Consider the following 18,791-nt stretch of genomic DNA (forward strand, 5'->3'; position numbering starts at 1 on the left):
CACTTAGGGTCTGTAAAATGGTAGAATGGAACCCATGTGAAGCTATGGGTGAGATGTTAGGTATATGTGTGCATGATAATGTTTTCAGACTTTATATTTACAATTATTGAACTTTCTGCTCTTCATATAAACTTCATTTAAAGTATTCTGAATGAACATTTTATACATGTTGAGTGTATAAGCTCTCATTTAATTAACTAATTAATTAAGGAAAATGGAGGGGGTGTTTTCAGTACTCCATGTTCAAAGAAAAGCAAAAATAGTTGCTGAATCTCTTTCTCTTAATATAGGGGGTATCAGGATTTTATATTAAATGAATGATTCAACATTGAAAAGAACAAATAATAGCACAATAGGTCAGAGTTCAAAAAGTGAACAGAAAAACCAATCTCATCATTGATTAAACCACTGATTTTGAATTCATGAATTCAGGCTGTTGGTTTCCCAGGATTGAGACAAAAAAACCATTTTGGAGTATAGAAAGACATGGAAGAAATATTGGTATGTAGTCATGCAAGATTTGTAAAAATAAATAAAAAATGTTTTTAGATTCCTCCAGGACATTGGCAAGTTACATTGGCAATTTTAAAAGTTTTAAAGAGCAGAATGAACTACTGCTTTACACTGGCCATTCTGTCTGGCACATTTTTTAAAAGATGTTTCTCATCTCATCTCCCTTGACATCTTCCCTTGCAAGGTGTTTGCATCATCCTGAGTCACTGTTTCATGTAACTTTTGTGGTAGAGAGCTCTGGGCAAGTCTATTCAAGAAGAGTCACCCCTGGGGTCTTGCTGTCTGTCCTCTTAGATGAAATCATGGGGCCTGTGGTTAAAGAAGATCCCAAATGTCTTTTGAAGCTTGTTTTTATCTTGAATGCCAGGTCTCAGATGGAAAGTCTCAGAGAAGAAAGGTCTTCAAATTCTCCATGGAGTGTAGATGGGACATGTCAAAAAGGGTATGTGATTAGAGTGATGACTTCAGACACCAACAATATTACAAACGTTTGTTTTCCCAAAAATATGAGTTCTATATGTATCTGCTGAACACATTGGGATCCCTGTCCCCCATGCTTACAGTGTGGTAGACACTTCTATTTTATAATGGTCTCTTTGATTTTTCTTTTCTGGCTCCTGCAGTCTCTTGTTCCTTTGTTCTCCTTTGATGCTTCTCAATGCCATTCAAAAGTACAACGTCATTTATATCAAGATGGAAATGTGATGATTGCTGCACTTGTTCCAGTTTTTTATGTTTTTGACAGCACAACAAATGGTTTCAGAAGTAAAAAGAAGAGTATGTACCAGTAAGTACTTGTAGATGTAACCAACCGTCTTATTAAATAAGAAACACAGAAACAATGTAAAAGAGAAAGCCGAGAGGTCAGAGCTCAGAGCTAAAATCTCACCCTTCCTCCTGCTGTCCCAGCTTCGCGAAAAGAGACTACTTCCTGTCGGTTCGTATTTTTAAAGTATGTTGTTCTGCCTTCTCATTGGTTGTAAACCCAAACACATGACTGCCTCGTCACTGTCTGAATGTACAGCCCCCTAGGTCTTAAAGGCATATGTCTCCAATGCTGGCTGTATCCCTGAACACACAGAGATCTTATGGGATTAAAGGCGTGTGCCACCACCGCCACACTCTTGCTATGGCTCTAATAGCTCTGACCCTGAACACACAGATATCTATGGGATTAAAGGCGTGTGCCACCACCGCCACACTCTTGCTATGGCTCTAATAGCTCTGACCCCCAGACAACTTTATTTATTAACATACAATCAAATTAATATTTCAGTACAAATCAAAATAATATTTCAATACAATTAGATTACCACCACAAGTACTTTTAAAATGTATGTCTTTTCATTATTTAGATTTTATTATCTCAAGTAAATTTGAATTCACAAGAATTTGTTTTTTGTTTTCCCATTCTGACGTTCCCTCTCTTATACTCATAAAACTCTTTTTCAGGTATATCTTCCTGTTCCCTTTTTTCTTCTCCCAAATAAAAAAGTTTGTTTTAATTAATGTTATTTTACCCATTTGACACTCTGAATCTCTCTATGTTCCTCTGCAGTGCCTTTATCTGTCCAACGGTGGGACATTTTCATGGCTTTCTATGCAGATGGAATATCCTACAATTTGACTCATTGTTTTGGACCATTTTCAAGGGTAGTTGTTCTCCTTTGAGAAGAAATGATGGCATTCATTTCAGTGACTACAGAGTCCTTATGTGATGGTAGAGTGACAGGGACTGCCTGTGGTAGCTACTGCTGATTAGCAAGTCAGAATATGAGAATTTGGAGTTCGGTCCTCTTCTGTTCCATTGCTTTCAAAACGAGCTACAATTATTTTATTTTACAATACAATTCAGTTCTACATATAAGCCACAGATTCCCTTGCTCTCCCCGCTCCTGCCCCTCTCCTCTTCCCTGCAGCACACCCTCCATTCCCACCTCCTCCAGGGCAAATCCCCCCCCCCGAGGACTGAGATCAACCTGGTAGACTCAGTCCAGGCAGGTCCAGTCCCCTCCTCCCAGACTGAGCCAAGTGTCCCTGCATAAGCCCCAGGTTTTAAACAGCCAACTCATGCAATGAGCACAGGACCCGGTCCCACTGCCTGGATGCCTCCCAAACAGATCAAGCCAATCAACTGTCTCACACAATTTTTTATCTATAATTTTAATTATTATTCTTTTAGATTCTGTCAATTGTGTACCTTTTGCTCCATATCATTCCTATGTTTGTAATTATTTACAGTTGGTACTGATGTATTCTGAGGTCACATAGATAGATGTTGATGGTGACCTCAGAGGGTACTATCTCAGTTTTGTAAAGATTAGAGGACAGTCGCAGTCAAGTTAATAGAAGATCTTTGACTCTGCTGAAGGGAAATGCCTACCCATAATTCTTTGTAAGTGAAGTAAGATCTATTTTATTCCATGCATACATTTCTGTGGCTGTAAGATTCATGGGGTCTGAAATGGAGGATGATAGCTTATACTAATTTTTAACACAATATTGTAAAATGGAAATGCAGAAGCAAAGTTCAGGTAGACAGTCAGAATCAGAGTATAGACAATTAGGAGTGACGATGAATTGAGGTCCTTGTGATATGATTGCGTTTTTATTGAAAGCCAGATGAAGTGCTTAGACTTCATCACAGGGAATATAGCGTAGGAGAAATAATCAGAGGGGAAAAGTTGATAGATATTATGTTTTGACAACTTATCCTGAAACAGATGAAGCAAATATGGTGACAGATATCCATTTACAGGAGTGTATCAATGTGACTACATGAAGAAAGTAGGCTTATTTTGTTTTACCCTCTTACTTTATTTTCCTCATATTTTGATTGGATGTACATGGGTATGTTCTTCCTGATAATCATAAGAAAAAGAACATAGACTGTGTGACCAGGAATATAACTCATTACAGTAATTTTTATGCATTATTATATAAATTTATTTTACTTTCATGTGATTCTAATTTTAAAAATGATATTTAAACAGGATATATATATAAATATATATCCATAAATAGTGATACATTTGTATATATACATATATATACAGACATACACATATGTATATTTTTTCAATTTTATATACATTTATATATGTATTTCAAGGAAATATATATCCTTTCAGATTAATTCTGGTTATGAATATGAGCAGGACACTTAGTTTCCTGGTAAGGTACATTTTAAAGTCTTTTTGTGAATGGACGATAATATCCCCTCTAAGTGATAACAAACAGACAATCTTTCTACTCATGTGTGAGCATCATTTTTTCACATTTACTTCAATGTACAATTGACATGACAAGTCAAATGCAATTTTAAAAATACAATTATGAGTGTATTTGTTGTGTTCAGAACATGAAACAAATGCATATTTCTCACCCTCCCCCTCGAGCCCTCCTTGTTACTTAGCTTCTCTGTGTCTGTGGCTTGTAGCATCGTTAACCCTTATGGCTAATATATACTTATAAGCTAACACAAACCATGTTTGTTTTCCTGGGTGCAGGTTACCACACTCAGGATGATCTTTTCTAGTTCCATCTCTCTGTCAGTAAACTTCATGATGTTTCTGCTTTTAACAGACAAAAAATACTCTGTTGTGTTAATGTACCTCATTTTCTTAATCTGTTGGTCAGTTTAAGGACATCTAGGTTGTTTCCAATTCATAGCTACTATGAATTAAGCTTCTGAGAACATAGTTAACCAAGTGTCCTTGTCATATGGTGTAGGATCTTGGGGTGTATTTCCAGGAGTGTTATGGGTGAGTCTTGGAGTAGATCTATTCCCAATTTTTGAGAAACCACCATAATGATTTTCAAAATGGTTGTACAAGTTTGCACTCCAACAAGCAATGGAGCAATTCCCCTTGCTCTACATTCTTACCAGCTTGAGCTGTCAGCTGAGTTTTTGATCTTAGCTATTCTGAAAAGTTTAAGATAGAATACTAGCATTGTTTTGATATTAATTTTTTCTAATGGCTAAAAATGTTTCAAATTTTTAAGTGATTCCCACTCAGTTGAGATTCATCTGTTGAGAATTTTCTATTGAGATTGTACCCCATTTTAATTGATTTTTTTGATATTTAGTTTTCTGAGTTTTTAAAATATAGTTTGGATATCAGCCCTCTATCAGATATGGGGTTTGTGAAGATATTTTCCCATTCTGTAGGCAGCCATTTTGTCCTTTTGACAGTGTTCTTTGCCTTACAGAAAGTTTTCAGTTTCCGGAGAATATATTCATTGATGATTTGGAGTTCATAATGTTTCTATTTAGTTGCTTAATTCCCAATAAAAAGGTTTCATGTTAAAGGACATAACATGTGCTTTGTGATTATTCTAAAAATTCTCACAATGTTATATTCATTTCAAACATCTAAAACTTCTTCAGATTGAATGCTTTTGACATTAGTCTACCATCTAAAGAACAGAAAGCAAATGATTTATCCCATTTATGGTGTTCTGACGATTTTTTTTTGCTGTAAAGAATATTTTATTCATTATTTTTGTAGTTGAATCTTCATTTTGTGCAGGTCTTTCTTTTGTTAGCTGAGGCTAATTTGTGTGATATTGGCATTATTTTTTGTAAGTTCTTGCCTACATCAATACCTTGACAATTATTAGGTCTGTGTATTCTATAACTTTTAGTGTTTCATTTTTAAAGCTAAAGACTGTGATCCATTTTGAATTGACTTCTATAAAAGGACAATGGTCTAATGTCACTGCCCTTTATGTTGATGCCCAGACTGTCAGCTCTATTTATTGTATAGGATGTGTTTCCTCAACTGCTTATTTCTGCCTCCTTTGTTAAAAGAAATAGTTGGTTGTTTCTTTGGTGTTTAAAGGATATCACAACTATCTAGATGTAAGTACCACCTCACAACAATATAATTGCTATCAACAAGAAATCTAACCATAAGTATGTGAAAGTCTGTTGGCAAAGACAAATCATTATTTTCTGCAGGTGTGCATGAAAATGTATAGAGATGTTATGGAAATCATTTTGGAGGCCCATAAAATACTTGAAATGACATATGGAACATTTATTCTACTTCTGACCTCATTTTCAGAAAAGTCTTCATCCTGTCTTAGAGATTTTCTTTCACTGCAAATGAGGTTCTCATCATTATTTTGTTTTTTTTGTTGTAACTCTATTGTTTTGTAATTTTTAATCACTTCTAAAATTTATTTTTTCAGCATACATTTATATTTATTTCAACATGTTTACATAACTAGATACACATTTCTTCAAAATATTAGCCATTTCTTTATGATGAGAAACTTCTATTTTCTTTTCTAGATCTTCAAATGCATGGGTTTGTGTATTTGTGTGTATGTGTGTTGAATTTGTGCATTATATGATGTAGCATAAATACTTTAAGTTCCAGAAAACAGCTTTCAAATTATATGGATATTATTTTATTTTTCTATTTACATATATTATCTGTAACATTATTATTCTAGGTAATAAAGTTTATTTTACCAGGATTGCATTATAGTTACTATTTGTGAATTGTTGTTCAGTGAATTTTTTTTTACCTTTCACTTTACACATGTTTGCAAGTATACATATACTTCTGTGAGTACCTGATGTAGAGGATCAATATAAATCTCACAGTTAAGTATATCAAAGCCACATGTCTTGATTTGTATTCTAGAATCCATCAGAAGTAGGTTCTAATTCAAGTAAAGAATGGACCTGTAAGTGGGTGATAGCAAGCAGACAAAGAGCAAATGCTTTCTTCTCCCTTTTCCTTGTACAGGTGTCCATCAGAATTAGATCTGCATTAAAGGTATATCTTTCTGCCTCAAGGTCTTGATTAAGGAAATATCTACAATATCTGGATTAAAAGGGTGCTTTCTGACCTCTAAGACTGAGATTATATTTAGTCAAGTTGGTAAACAAGAAAAGCCATCACAACTCCACCCCTTGCTAAATTGACATACAATCATATTTCCTTTTTCTGTGATTCATTTCCAAATGAAAACCCTATAAGACATAGGAGGTTTAACAAATAAATTTGCTATCTATTGTGAGAATATTCTTTCAGTGGGGAGGTCTCAAGTAATGTCTATCCCTTCTCTTTAAATTCTCATTGACTCCAAGTTTTATTCTCATCAATGTTCACCATACAGAATCCATGAATTCATAAGGTTATTTACAGAAAATGAGGATGGTCTTTCTGATGAGAACGTGGGTGACCCAGATATAGTCTCAGTGAAAATTCTCTACTCACTATGTATTATGATATTTTATCATTACAATTTTTAAAGGTATATTAATATTTAAGTTGTCTTGGTTTGTTCATTTGGGTCTAACAGAATTGAAAGTAGTAGTTTGTTGTGTTTTACTTTTTTGGATAAAATCACCATGTTGGATCTTCAAACAGTATTTGTTCATTTATTTTTTAATCAGGTTTCCTGGTGAAAAATATCCACATAATCATTAAAATAATTATTACTGCATATGCATTCATAAATTGTACATATATATCACATTTAAAAGCACAGATATAACGTTTTTGTATAAGAAGATAGGATAACATTGTGATATGAATAACATATCCTTCTATAGAAACAATAATATCTTAAATAAAATTGATGCCCATAAGAGATATGAACCATATTGTAGAAATAAAGTTGATGTAAGAATCAGGAAATATCATTTTGATCTGAATTGTATGATTCTCTACATCTTTGACTTAAAAGTAGACATTAAGTTTATATGTAAAACCTCAGGTTAATTGTTTCAAAGAACTGTTCAGTAACATAGACATTTTATTTATTTTACCTATGCAGTCATATTGATTAAATAAGTATTTGAATTTAATATTAATTTGTAATTTTAGTATTACTATGAACAAAATGAATGAAGTAAAATTCCTCAATTTTAGTTTATAGAAGCATTGACTTTTAATCATTTTGTTATCAAATACATGATATGAACAACAAACGATAATTCCATATGAGTAATCTCTACATACATAACACAAAAGACAGATTCTAATAAACTAAGATTTTTATGCTTAACGCATGTTGAGTTTAAATTTTTATCACTTTCATGTAAAAGGAAAACTTAACATAGCAATCTTTAATAAACATGTTGTTAGTCTGGGCAGACACAAAAGCAGACACTCAGAGAATAAAGCAGCATGAAGGGAAAAGGACATTTTATCTCAGTTGGAGGAAAATTGACTCGGACTTACCAGTCAGAATTAGCAGTGAGACCCTGTTGAGCCTACTATAGTAGCTCTTTTCTGGCTGAAGCCTGTCTCTCATTGGCAATACTAATCTTTTGAGTGTCTGTTGGTATCTGTGTATTTCCATTATGTGTCTTTAGGAGCCAATAAATATATCAGGTAAAGCCTATTCATGTTAAAGCAAAACAAAACAAAAACAAAACATTAAGAATTACAAAAAACATCTTAGAGGTCTGTTGTTTTCTGAATGTCCAAAATCTGCTAGCAGGGCATTCAAGGTTCTTGTGAAGGCCACTTTTTTTTTGGGAGGTAAGACCATAGTGAAGGGATAGAAAAAGAGGCTGGCAGATGAGGGAAAATATAAAAAGTAGGGAAAACCCAGAGGGTTTGATTCATGTATGTAGGCTATTAAACCATAAGAAGCTCACTCATTCTGCTCTTCATTGTATGGCTCCAAGAAAGGAAAACATGATGGCACTGGTAGAAATAAATGTTGGTCAATGACTAAAGATTCCACCAAGGAACTGTACAGCTTATAAACACCTTCAGCAACAGCAGGATACAAGATCAACTAAAAAAAATCAGTAGCCCTACTATATACAATGGACAAAGAAGCTGAGAAGGAAATCAGAGATACATCACCCTTTACAATAGCCACAAATGACATAAAATACCTTGGGATAACACTAACCAAGCAAGTGAAGGACCTATACGACAGGAACTTTAAGAACCTGAAAAAGAAATTGAAGAAGATGTTAGAAAATGGAAAGATCTCCCATGATCATGGATAGGCAGGACCAACATAGTAAAAATGGCAGTTTTACCAAAACCAATTTACAGATTCAGTGCAATCCCCATCAAAATACCAACACAATTCTTCACAGACCTGGAAAGAATAATACTCAACTTCATATGGAAAAACAAAAAACCCAGGATAGCCAAAAGAATCCTGTACAATAAAACAACCACTGGAGGCATCACAATCCCTGACTTCAAGCTCTACTATAGAGCTATAGTAATAAAAACAGCTTGGTATTGGCATAAAAACCATTGGACCAATGGAATCGAATTGAAGACCCTGAAATTAACCCACACACCTATGGACATATAATTTTTGACAAAGAAGACAAAAGGGTACAATGGAAAAAAGAAAGCATCTTCAACATATGGTGCTGGCATAACTGGATATCAACGTGTAGAAGGCTGCAAATAGATCCATATCTATCACCGTGCACAAAACTGAAGTCCAAGTGGATTGAGGACCTCAACATAAATCCAGCTACTCTGAACCTGCTAGAAGAGAAAGTAGGAAGTAGTCTTGAATGCATTGGCATAGGAGATCACTTCCTAAATATAACACTAGTAGCACAGACACTGACAGAAACAATCAATCAATGGGACCTCTTGAAACTGAGAAGCTTTTGTAGAGCAAAGGATACAGTCAACAAGGCAAAGTGACAGCCTACAGAATGGGAAAAGATCTTCACCAACCCCACATCTGACAGAGGACTGATATCCAGAATATATAAGGAACTCAAGAAATTAGACATCAAAACGACCAACAGTCCAATTAAGAAATGGGCTATGGAACTAAACAGAATTCTCAACAGAGGAAACTCAAATGGCTGAAAGACATTTAAGGAATTGCTCAACATCCCTAATCATCAGGGAAATGCAAATCAAAATAACTCTGAGATACCACCTTATGCCTGTCAGAATGGCTATGATCAAAAACACTGAAGACACCTTATCCTGGAGAGGATGTGGAACTAGGGGAACTCTCCTCCACTGCTGGTGGGAATGCAAGCTTGTACAACCACTTTGAAAATCAATATGGCACTTTCTTAGAAAATTGGGAATCAATCTCCCCCAAGATCCAGCTATACCACTCCTGGGCATATACCCAAGAAATGCTCAATCATACCACAAGAGCACTTGCTCAGCCTATGTTCATATCAGCATTGTTTGTAATAGTAAAAACCTGGAAACAACCTAGATGTCCTTCAACTGAAGAATGGATAAATAAATCGTGGCACATATACACAATGGAATACTACTCAGCAGAGAAAAACAATGACACCATGAGGTTTGCAGGCAAATGGATGGATCTAGAAAAAATCATCCTGAGTGAGGTAACCCAGACTCAGAAAGACAAATATGGTATGTACTCACTCATAGGAGGATACTAGATGTGGAACAAGGATGACTGGACTGCTACTCATATCACCAGTGAGGCTATCCTGGAAACCAGGACCCCAAGAAAGACACAAGGATGGTCCAATGATGGAGAAATGGCTGAGATCTACATGAACAACCTGGACATGAGTGGGAGTAATGAAGGGCAAGGGTCAAGGGAATGAGAGCCTGTGGGAGTGGGAGATCCCAGCTAGATCAAGAACAGAGAGGGAGAACAAGGAATAGGAGACCATGGTAAATGAAGACCACATGAGAAAAGGAAGAAACAAAGTGCTAGAGAGGCCCACAGCAATCCACAAAGATAACCCCACAATAGACTGCTGGCAATGGTTGAGAGGCAGCTGGAACTGACCTACTCTGGTGATGGGATGGCCAAACACCCTAATAGTTGGATGCGAGAAACCCCATCCAAGGACTGAGGGATCTGGATGCAGAGATCCACAGCTAGGCCCTGGGTGGAGCTCTGGGAGTCTAATTAGCGAGATAGAGGAGGGTTTATATGAGCGAGAATTGTTGAAACCAAGGTTGGATAAAGCACAGGGACAAATAGCCAAACGAATGGAAACACATGAACTATGAACCAAAGGCTGAGGGGCCCCCAACTGGATCAGGCCCTCTGAATAAGTGAGACAGTTGATTGGCTTGATCTGTTTGGGAGGCATCCAGGCAGTGGGACCGGGTCCTGTGTTCATTGCATGAGTTGGCTGTTTGAAACCTGGGGCTTATGCAGGGACACTTGGCTCGGTCTGGGAGGAGGGGACTGGACCTGCCTGAACCGAGTCAACCAGGTCGATCTCAGTCCTCGGGGGAGGCTTTGCCCTGGAGGAGGTGGAAATGGGGGTGGGCTGGGGGGGAGGGGAGTGGGGCAAGAGGGGGTGAACAAGGGAATCCATGGCTGATATGTAGAACTGAATGGTATTGTAAAATAAAAGGAAAAAAAAAGTTTGTCAATGATTTGCGCTTGGTTGGGGGACTCTCAACCCCCCCTCCCCCGCCCTGGTTCAGATCCAAATGTTGCTTTGGGGTTGATGTATGCAAACCAGTCAGGCATACCCGTAATCATCATTGATTTTAAGTAGAACAACTGAAATGCTGCAGTCTTTCCCTTTATGTACAGACAGAGTGAATGTGTTGTGCGGGTCCCTGGGATTTTATAGTACACATTAGGGGAGGCTTAAAGGATGGAAGTTGCCATATGCTGGTTAAAGTATCAAAGAATTAGGGGTGTTTGTATGTGTTTCTATTTACCAGAAGATTGCACGGGTAATATCAGTTCAAGTCAGCTTTCTGTTCCAAAATTTTATACACATCTGAGGCTTTTAGATAATTAACCACCACTTACTATATACTCTGGCATTAAATTACAACCATTACCAGGACAACAAAAATTATTGTTTATAGATAAATAACACAGAAGCTATGAGAGCCATTGCCTCATACTGGTAGACAGTATGATATGAGTCCCATTCATAAATAATGATAATCCCTCTCTGTAGGTACAAGGTGAGGAGCTACCAGCTTTTTTTGGCATTCAGATTCGCCATTGAGGAGATCAACAGAAACACACATTTTACCAAACACATCTCTAGGATTTCATCTCTATAACGTCCCTAGCAATCAAGGGACTACTCTTCTGGAAGCTTTTGCTTGCCTCACAGGATTTCAAAATGTGCGTCCTAATTATGAATGTAGAAGTGAGAAGAAAATTGCTGCTTTACTTACAGGAGCATCATGGGCAACATCTGCACTTATTGGGAGACTGCTGAATCTCTACAAATATCCACAGGTGAGGGACGTGGCTGTGAGTGAACAAGAAACTTGCATTAAACTGCAGACATTTCATATGTTTTCAAATGTAAGGAAGTGAGGTTGAGTCATTCAGCTATTAAAGAAAATAAAGAAGGCATCTAAATAAGGCCCCATATACTTTGCTTGAGACAGAGAAGAAGAGGTTGAATCCTACAGCAGGTGTTTAGAAAATTCTGTGTCTTGTGAGGAATTTTCTATAATTGTCTTAAGAAACAAAATGGGAGTTTATAACACCATGAGCATATGTTAGATTATTCCAATCCAACGTGCCACCCTTGCTTTAAGATTATGTTCTATGTCAATGTCTTCACTCATGTTTCCTATCTGAAATTTCCTTCAGCTTACTTTTGGGCCATTTGACTCTATCCTGAATGACAGAAGCCAGTTCTCTTCTCTCTATCAGACAGCACCCAAGGACATATCTCTTTCACATGGCATTGCCATTTTGATGGTTCATTTCAGCTGGACCTGGGTGGGACTGGTTCTCATGGATGACCACAAAGGGGCTGAGAGTCTATCAGACTTGAGAAGAGAGATGGACAGGTACAGAGTGTGTTTAGCTTTTGTAGAAATGATTCCAGATATCCCAATTTATTCCTACTATGAACCTTCCATAAAAACTCTCCTGCAGATACTGAAATCGTCTGCAAATGTGGTTATCATTTATGGTGACCATGAATCATTACATGGTGCAATTATGATTATAGCAGCACATGTGTTGAACAGGAAAGTCTGGGTCCTGAATTCACAATGGGATGAAAGTTCTCTTACTAAATCTCTCGTATTTGATACATTCCATGGGAGTCTCATTTTTGCACATCACCACACTGAGGTTTCTGATTTTAGGAAGTTTATCAAGACATACAATCCGTCCAAATACCCAGAGGACTATTTTCTTGCTAAGTTCTGGAACACATACTTCAATTGCTCTTTTTCTGTACCTGATTGTCAAATTTTGGGTAACTGTCTACCCAATGCATCTTTGGATATGTTGCCTAAAAATATTTGGGAAATGGATATGGATGAAGAGAGTTACAACTTATATAATTCTGTATATGCTGTGGCACACAGTCTCCATGAGATGACACTCAAACAAGTACAAATTCAACACCATGGAAATGGGGAGGTATATACCTTCCCTTGGGAGGTAATTTCTCTTCTTGTATATTTTATCAAAAGCACCATGACATATTGAGATTTAATAAAAGCACTCAGGACATGATTGTACACTGTGGCAGATTTTGCCAAAATGCACCTGAGAGACTCTATGTAATTTATCATCTAGATGTCCTTGCAAAAGCATGTATCATTGTTCATGATGACTGGATGGCATTAACATGGTTAAAATGTGTCTATGTCATATCTACTTTGTGTTACAATTAACCTCCGAAATTTCTCATGATAATATGCTCAATTGAAACTCAAATATCTCTAAGTACATTTCATAATAGAAATAGAACTAGAGTCTAAATTTTCAAATGCTACTAGATCTTTATACTTCACATTATGAAGCTAAGATTATGTTACCCAACTTATCACTTTAATACATTGTGGACATAAAATCTCTGTTTACAAACTGAAAATTTGAGTAGATTACTTAAATATTTGGATGTGACTATCACGTAAAACTGTGGACATTTTCTTGAATCAACATTCATTAATTAAATCTTTCTGTTTGTTATTGTGTGAGTGTCATATCTTTATTTGCAACTAACTGGCAGTATAGAAACACGATATATTCATTTTTGGTCTTCATCCATTAAAATGTTGATAGCTTATTACAGCTTGCAATTTAAGCTAGAGATTTATGTTAATGAGACCCATTACTTCATCAAGTTCCATTGAAATTTTCTGGGAATTATTTAATCATCAGATTATGCATCTCTTTTAGCTTCACCCCTTTCTCAAGAATATCCATTTTAAAAATGGTGCTGGAAATATTGTGGTTTTGGATTCACAAAGGAAATTAGATGCAGAATATGATATTATCAATATCTGGAATTTTCCAGAGAGCATCAGAAAAAAGATGAAAGTTGGAACATTTTCTCCAAAAGCTCCAGAAGGGCAGGAACTGTTTCTGTCTGACCATATGATACAATGGGCTATGGTATTTACAGAGGTATGCTGGATCTTATCTCATTGCTTTGATCTCTATGTCAATAAACATTTGTTTGTGGATGTAATGATCGTCGTTTCCTTACTCAGTGCCCTTCTTAATATACAAAAATAATGTCATATGAGGAAGATTCTGTTGCCTTATTCTGAGTAATGGAATTGTTTATTTTTCCATACTTTATTCTATGGGCACTAATTTGCAGTTATAAATAGTGTCTATTTATTAAGATTTAATCCCTGCACTGAAACCAACTGACCAAAAGCATTAATTAAAGCTGCCAGATTAGGAAATATCAGTGCATGGGTATTTTGATTTCAGGCACCTGGCAACACCCATTATCATGGAGGGCACATATGCATTGGTTAATTACTTGTCTTGCTGCTGAAAAGGAAGCAGTTTCTCTATGCATCACAACATACCTTAAGAACATTAGCCGGGCGGTGGTGGCGCACGCCTTTAATCCCAGCACTCGGGAGGCAGAGCCAGGAGGATCTCTGTGAGTTCAAGGCCAGCTTGGGCTACCAAGTGAGTTCCAGGAAAGGCGCAAAGCTACACAGAGAAACCCTGTCTCGAAAAAAACAAAACAAAACAAAACAAAACAAAAAAAAAAAAAAAAAAAAGAACATAGATTTTACTTGTGTCACATTTGGGGTGAGCACTCGATAATAATTCAGGCCAAAAGCCTGAGAAAGTGATTCACGTTGTATCTTCAGTCAGGAAGTAGATAGAGGTGAACACTGCTCTTCAACTCCCTTTTTGTTTTTCTTCCAGTCCTTAGCAACAGCTAATGAAATGTTGCTAACTAATTATAGAATATATCTTCCTACTTCAAGTGCCGTAACAAGATCATCTCTCATAGAAAGTCACAAAGATTAGTTTATATGATAATTCTGAATCCTGTCAAGTTGATAAATGTAAGTTAAGCAACACCATTGGGAAACAAAGTTGCTCACTCCAGCTGTGAGGAAGTACATAATAGGATCAGTGTGATATTACAGTTGCCCACTTTGATATGTACTTAGTAAACCAACATCTTATTTTTCTTATTTTTATAATAAATATAAAAGCTTTCTATGTCATTGTTCAATATGGAAAAACAACAGTTTTATTGTTTTAAAACAATATACTCCTGAGTGTTTTCTCTTCTATATTTACTTCCTAGCTTCCTTATTCTGTGTGCAGTGAGAACTGTGTTCCAGGATTCAGAAAATCTCCCCAGGAGGGCAAGACTGTCTGCTGCTATGATTGCACACCTTGTCCAGCTAATGAGATTTCCAATGAGACAGGTAAGTGTCAGACTCACTGGGAGAATTTCTCACCTCTAAAGAATCTTCTGCAAAGGCTATGCAGATTGAAACGTTCTGTGAAGGAACATTTGAGATAAGTCCCCTTCTTCTTTCAGCTAGAATAAAAATGTTTTGGTTCATTTTTATCCTCATTTTAATTGATGTTCTGGTCATTGAAACTCATATTTGATGTTATTGATCCTCTATAGCCATTGTTGCAGAGTTGTTTAAGAGAACAACTTTACCCATCACAGAGTAGTCTGCTTTATTTCACCATGACATTTAACATATACACACTAACACACATATGCAGGCACACACTCATGTGCATATGCACAAACTTTATAAATTACTGACATTTCTTGTATTTCAAATCATATTTTTCTCATAGTTGGCACATCATCAAGGTTTGGATCCTTATGGCCCTTAGTTGCATAATTTCAGTCACGGTTCTAGGTTCATTAGAGGTGTTAGAAATGTATTTAACTTACACATGGACATATTTAGAAGTGTTTCATTTTTATAATTTTTCACTTTGTTTTATCTGTGACTGTATTGCCTGCATTCATGTATGTGTACCATGTACTTGCTTGGTGCAACTCAATGTTAAATGTAGCATCAGATCACTTGTAGGTTGAGTCACAGGTAACATGACCCACCCTGTAAGTGCTTGCAGTGTAAACCAGGTGCTCCTTAAGAGTAACAGGTATGCTGTTAACATCTTGTGAAACTAGTTGAAATGGCACATCAATACTTTTCATTAATGATAGTGTTGTGAATAATCCAGGTATAGATACACACCCTTGTTCTTAGAACAAGTCAGGACACTGAATATGAAGGACCCTCTTTTCCAGGCAAAGGTGGATATAGTAGAGGATTTTTATGTCAAAATATATCCAAGAAACATAAAACAGGCATGAGACAATTGAAAGCAGTGAATATATGAGGACATATACTTACAATGATTAATATGTATAGAAACTTAAAGAGGATTCCTCAACTCCATCACTTATATCAAATGAGTTGCTTTGTTTAATAGCTGGAATTCTTTGAATGACATAATGGTTTTCCTGAACACTCAGATGTTTTAATATTAATTCATAAAATTTAAAACATTCAAATTTTTGGTGACTTTAATTTGCCTAATTTTAAAATATGCATATTGAGACTGTACAGACACTTCAAAACTTAATGTGCAAAGAGGCTTTGAGTACACGGAACCACAGTGTGTTTATGCACATGTTAGTTATATTCATTTGAGTAAACAAGAAATATCAATATCAAGTATTGCATGACTGCAGTTTAATGAGACACTTTAGTAAGAAAGAAAAAACACTAAAACATAAGTGCTAAATATTTCAAAACAGTGAATCCTGTATTTCAAAACCTACATAATAGGGTGAATCTATCTTCAAAAGAATCACTTTAAATGTCTAAAATAATATTTGTCATGACTGATATACCCTGTGCATTTACTAAAGAAGATATATGATTGTGCTTATAAAGCATTCATGCTCTGTTAGAAATGGATAGATGTAAGCACATGGGATATAGAAAAACAGAGTACCTTGACAGTGAGAAGGTAGAAGGAAGGCACATCTGAAAAACTAACAAATTAAATGATAATCAAATAAAGGCTACAGTAGGGAACAGAAGGTTCAATAGAATTTAATTAAAAATCCACATTTTAAAAATATTGAACATTTTAATAGAAATATGAAATAGAATTATTCTTAATGTAAATATATAATTAATACAATGATACTTATATCTTTTGAATTTAAGATGAAACTCACAAATTATAAGTGATAAAATACCAAAACATTAATCCATGACCAACTAAGACTAAAACTAGAGTTTTATATCTATTTGTTAAATAGATCTTTTCTCCTTAGAAGTGATTAAACAGTTTCACACAGGGAGTTCTTCCAGATTTTAAGAATCTAAAAATTCTCACTCACAAGAACTGTCAGAGAATGAACACACTGGAGTATTCAATAAACACAAGGTGAATTGCTATATTTGAGTCTGATGGTGAGAACAACATTACAAGACAGAAATTTCAGTGATCCTATGATCAAGTTAGGTTTATGTAATTTTATTCAATAACATGACTATATGAATGAATAAAAATGCATTTTATCAATTAAATGAAATATATTTAAATATAACAATATAAAGGATAGACTTGTTCATGTTATGTGCAACAAAGAAGATAGGCAGTATCAACCTGGAAAGACTTATTAGAGAGCACTTGAGAATTTTCACTATAGAGGACTGATTTACTTGAGTCTGGAACAACAAAGGAAATGTGGGCAAATTCCAGAGAAATGTTGCTGGGAAATGGCTTGAAATAGAAGGGGAACATGAGTAGAGACTCACTATAAATTTATTTCCTGAGTAGATATGGATCATTGTGTGAGGTGTCCAGAAAGTCATTATGCAAACACAGAGCAGAAGCAATGCCTCCAGAAAGCAGTGACATTTTTGTCTTATGAAGACCCTTTGGGAATGGTACTCACCTGCTTGTCCCTGGGCTTCTCTGCACTAACAGCTGGTGTTCTTGGTATCTTTGTGAAGTACCACCAACTCCCATTGTCAAGGCGAACAATCAGGCTCTCTCTTACATCCTGCTCATCACTCTGATCTTCTGTTTTCTCTGTCCATTACTCTTCATTGGCCATCCCAACACAGCAACCTGTATCCTGCAACAGAGCACATTTGCAGTACTGTTCACACTGGCTCTCTCTACAGTCTTGGCCAAAACTGTTACTGTGGTTCTGGCTTTCAAGATCACATTGCCAGGGAGCCTGATAAGGTGGATAATGATATCCAGGTCTACTAATCTTATCATTCCTGTCTGCACCCTCATCCAACTTGTGCTCTGTGGAATTTGGCTGAGCACCTCTCCTCCATTTATTGACTCAGATGCTTACACTGAACATGGCCACATAATTATTCTATGCAACAAGGGCTCCACTCTTGCCTTCCATTCTGTCCTGGCATACCTCTGCTCCATGGCACTTGGGAGCTACACTATGGCTTACCTGTCCAGGAACCTGCCTGACACATTCAATGAAGCCAAGTTCATCAGTTTCAGCATGTTGGTGTTCTTCAGTGTGTGGGTCACCTTCCTCCCTGTCTACCACAGCACCAAGGGAAAAATCACTGTAGCCATGGAAGTCTTCTCCATCTTGGCTTCCAGTGCAGGTCTCCTAGGTTGCATCTTTGCCCCAAAGTGCCATATTATTTTGTTCAGACCACATAGGAATGTGCTTCATCATGTCAGGAAAAAGGAAATTCTAGAGGAAAAGTGAATTTTACAGCATAGTCCATGTTTTTTTTAATTATATAGAAGTCTTCCATCTATTCTATCACCAAGGTTTCAGTTGTCACAGATAAAATAGTGATTTAAGATTTTATATGTATTGATTTATTTTATTGATGAAATCTATCTTTATTCTCTCCTCTTCTAATATTATTTACAAATTTCTCTAAATTAGAAATTTGAATTCATAAAAATTATTGTGCTCTCAATATTAAATAAGAGATGAATGAGATGTGTATGTATTCTTCACCTCTTCAACACTGTGCATCTTTAACGTTATAACACCACAAGATCTCATACATTTCCATGTGTTTTTATGCCCTTGATAGGTTTCCTGGATTCAT

General features: G+C 36.1%; 1 pseudogene; it reads left to right on the forward strand.

Annotated features, from left to right (window-relative positions):
* Positions 1-815: 815 nt before the first annotated feature.
* Positions 816-18,436, forward strand: LOC102904227 (vomeronasal type-2 receptor 116-like; annotated as a pseudogene).
* Positions 18,437-18,791: the final 355 nt, after the last annotated feature.

Source organism: Peromyscus maniculatus, chromosome 23 (assembly GCF_049852395.1).
Source record: "Peromyscus maniculatus bairdii isolate BWxNUB_F1_BW_parent chromosome 23, HU_Pman_BW_mat_3.1, whole genome shotgun sequence".
Taxonomy (NCBI): domain Eukaryota; kingdom Metazoa; phylum Chordata; class Mammalia; order Rodentia; family Cricetidae; genus Peromyscus; species Peromyscus maniculatus.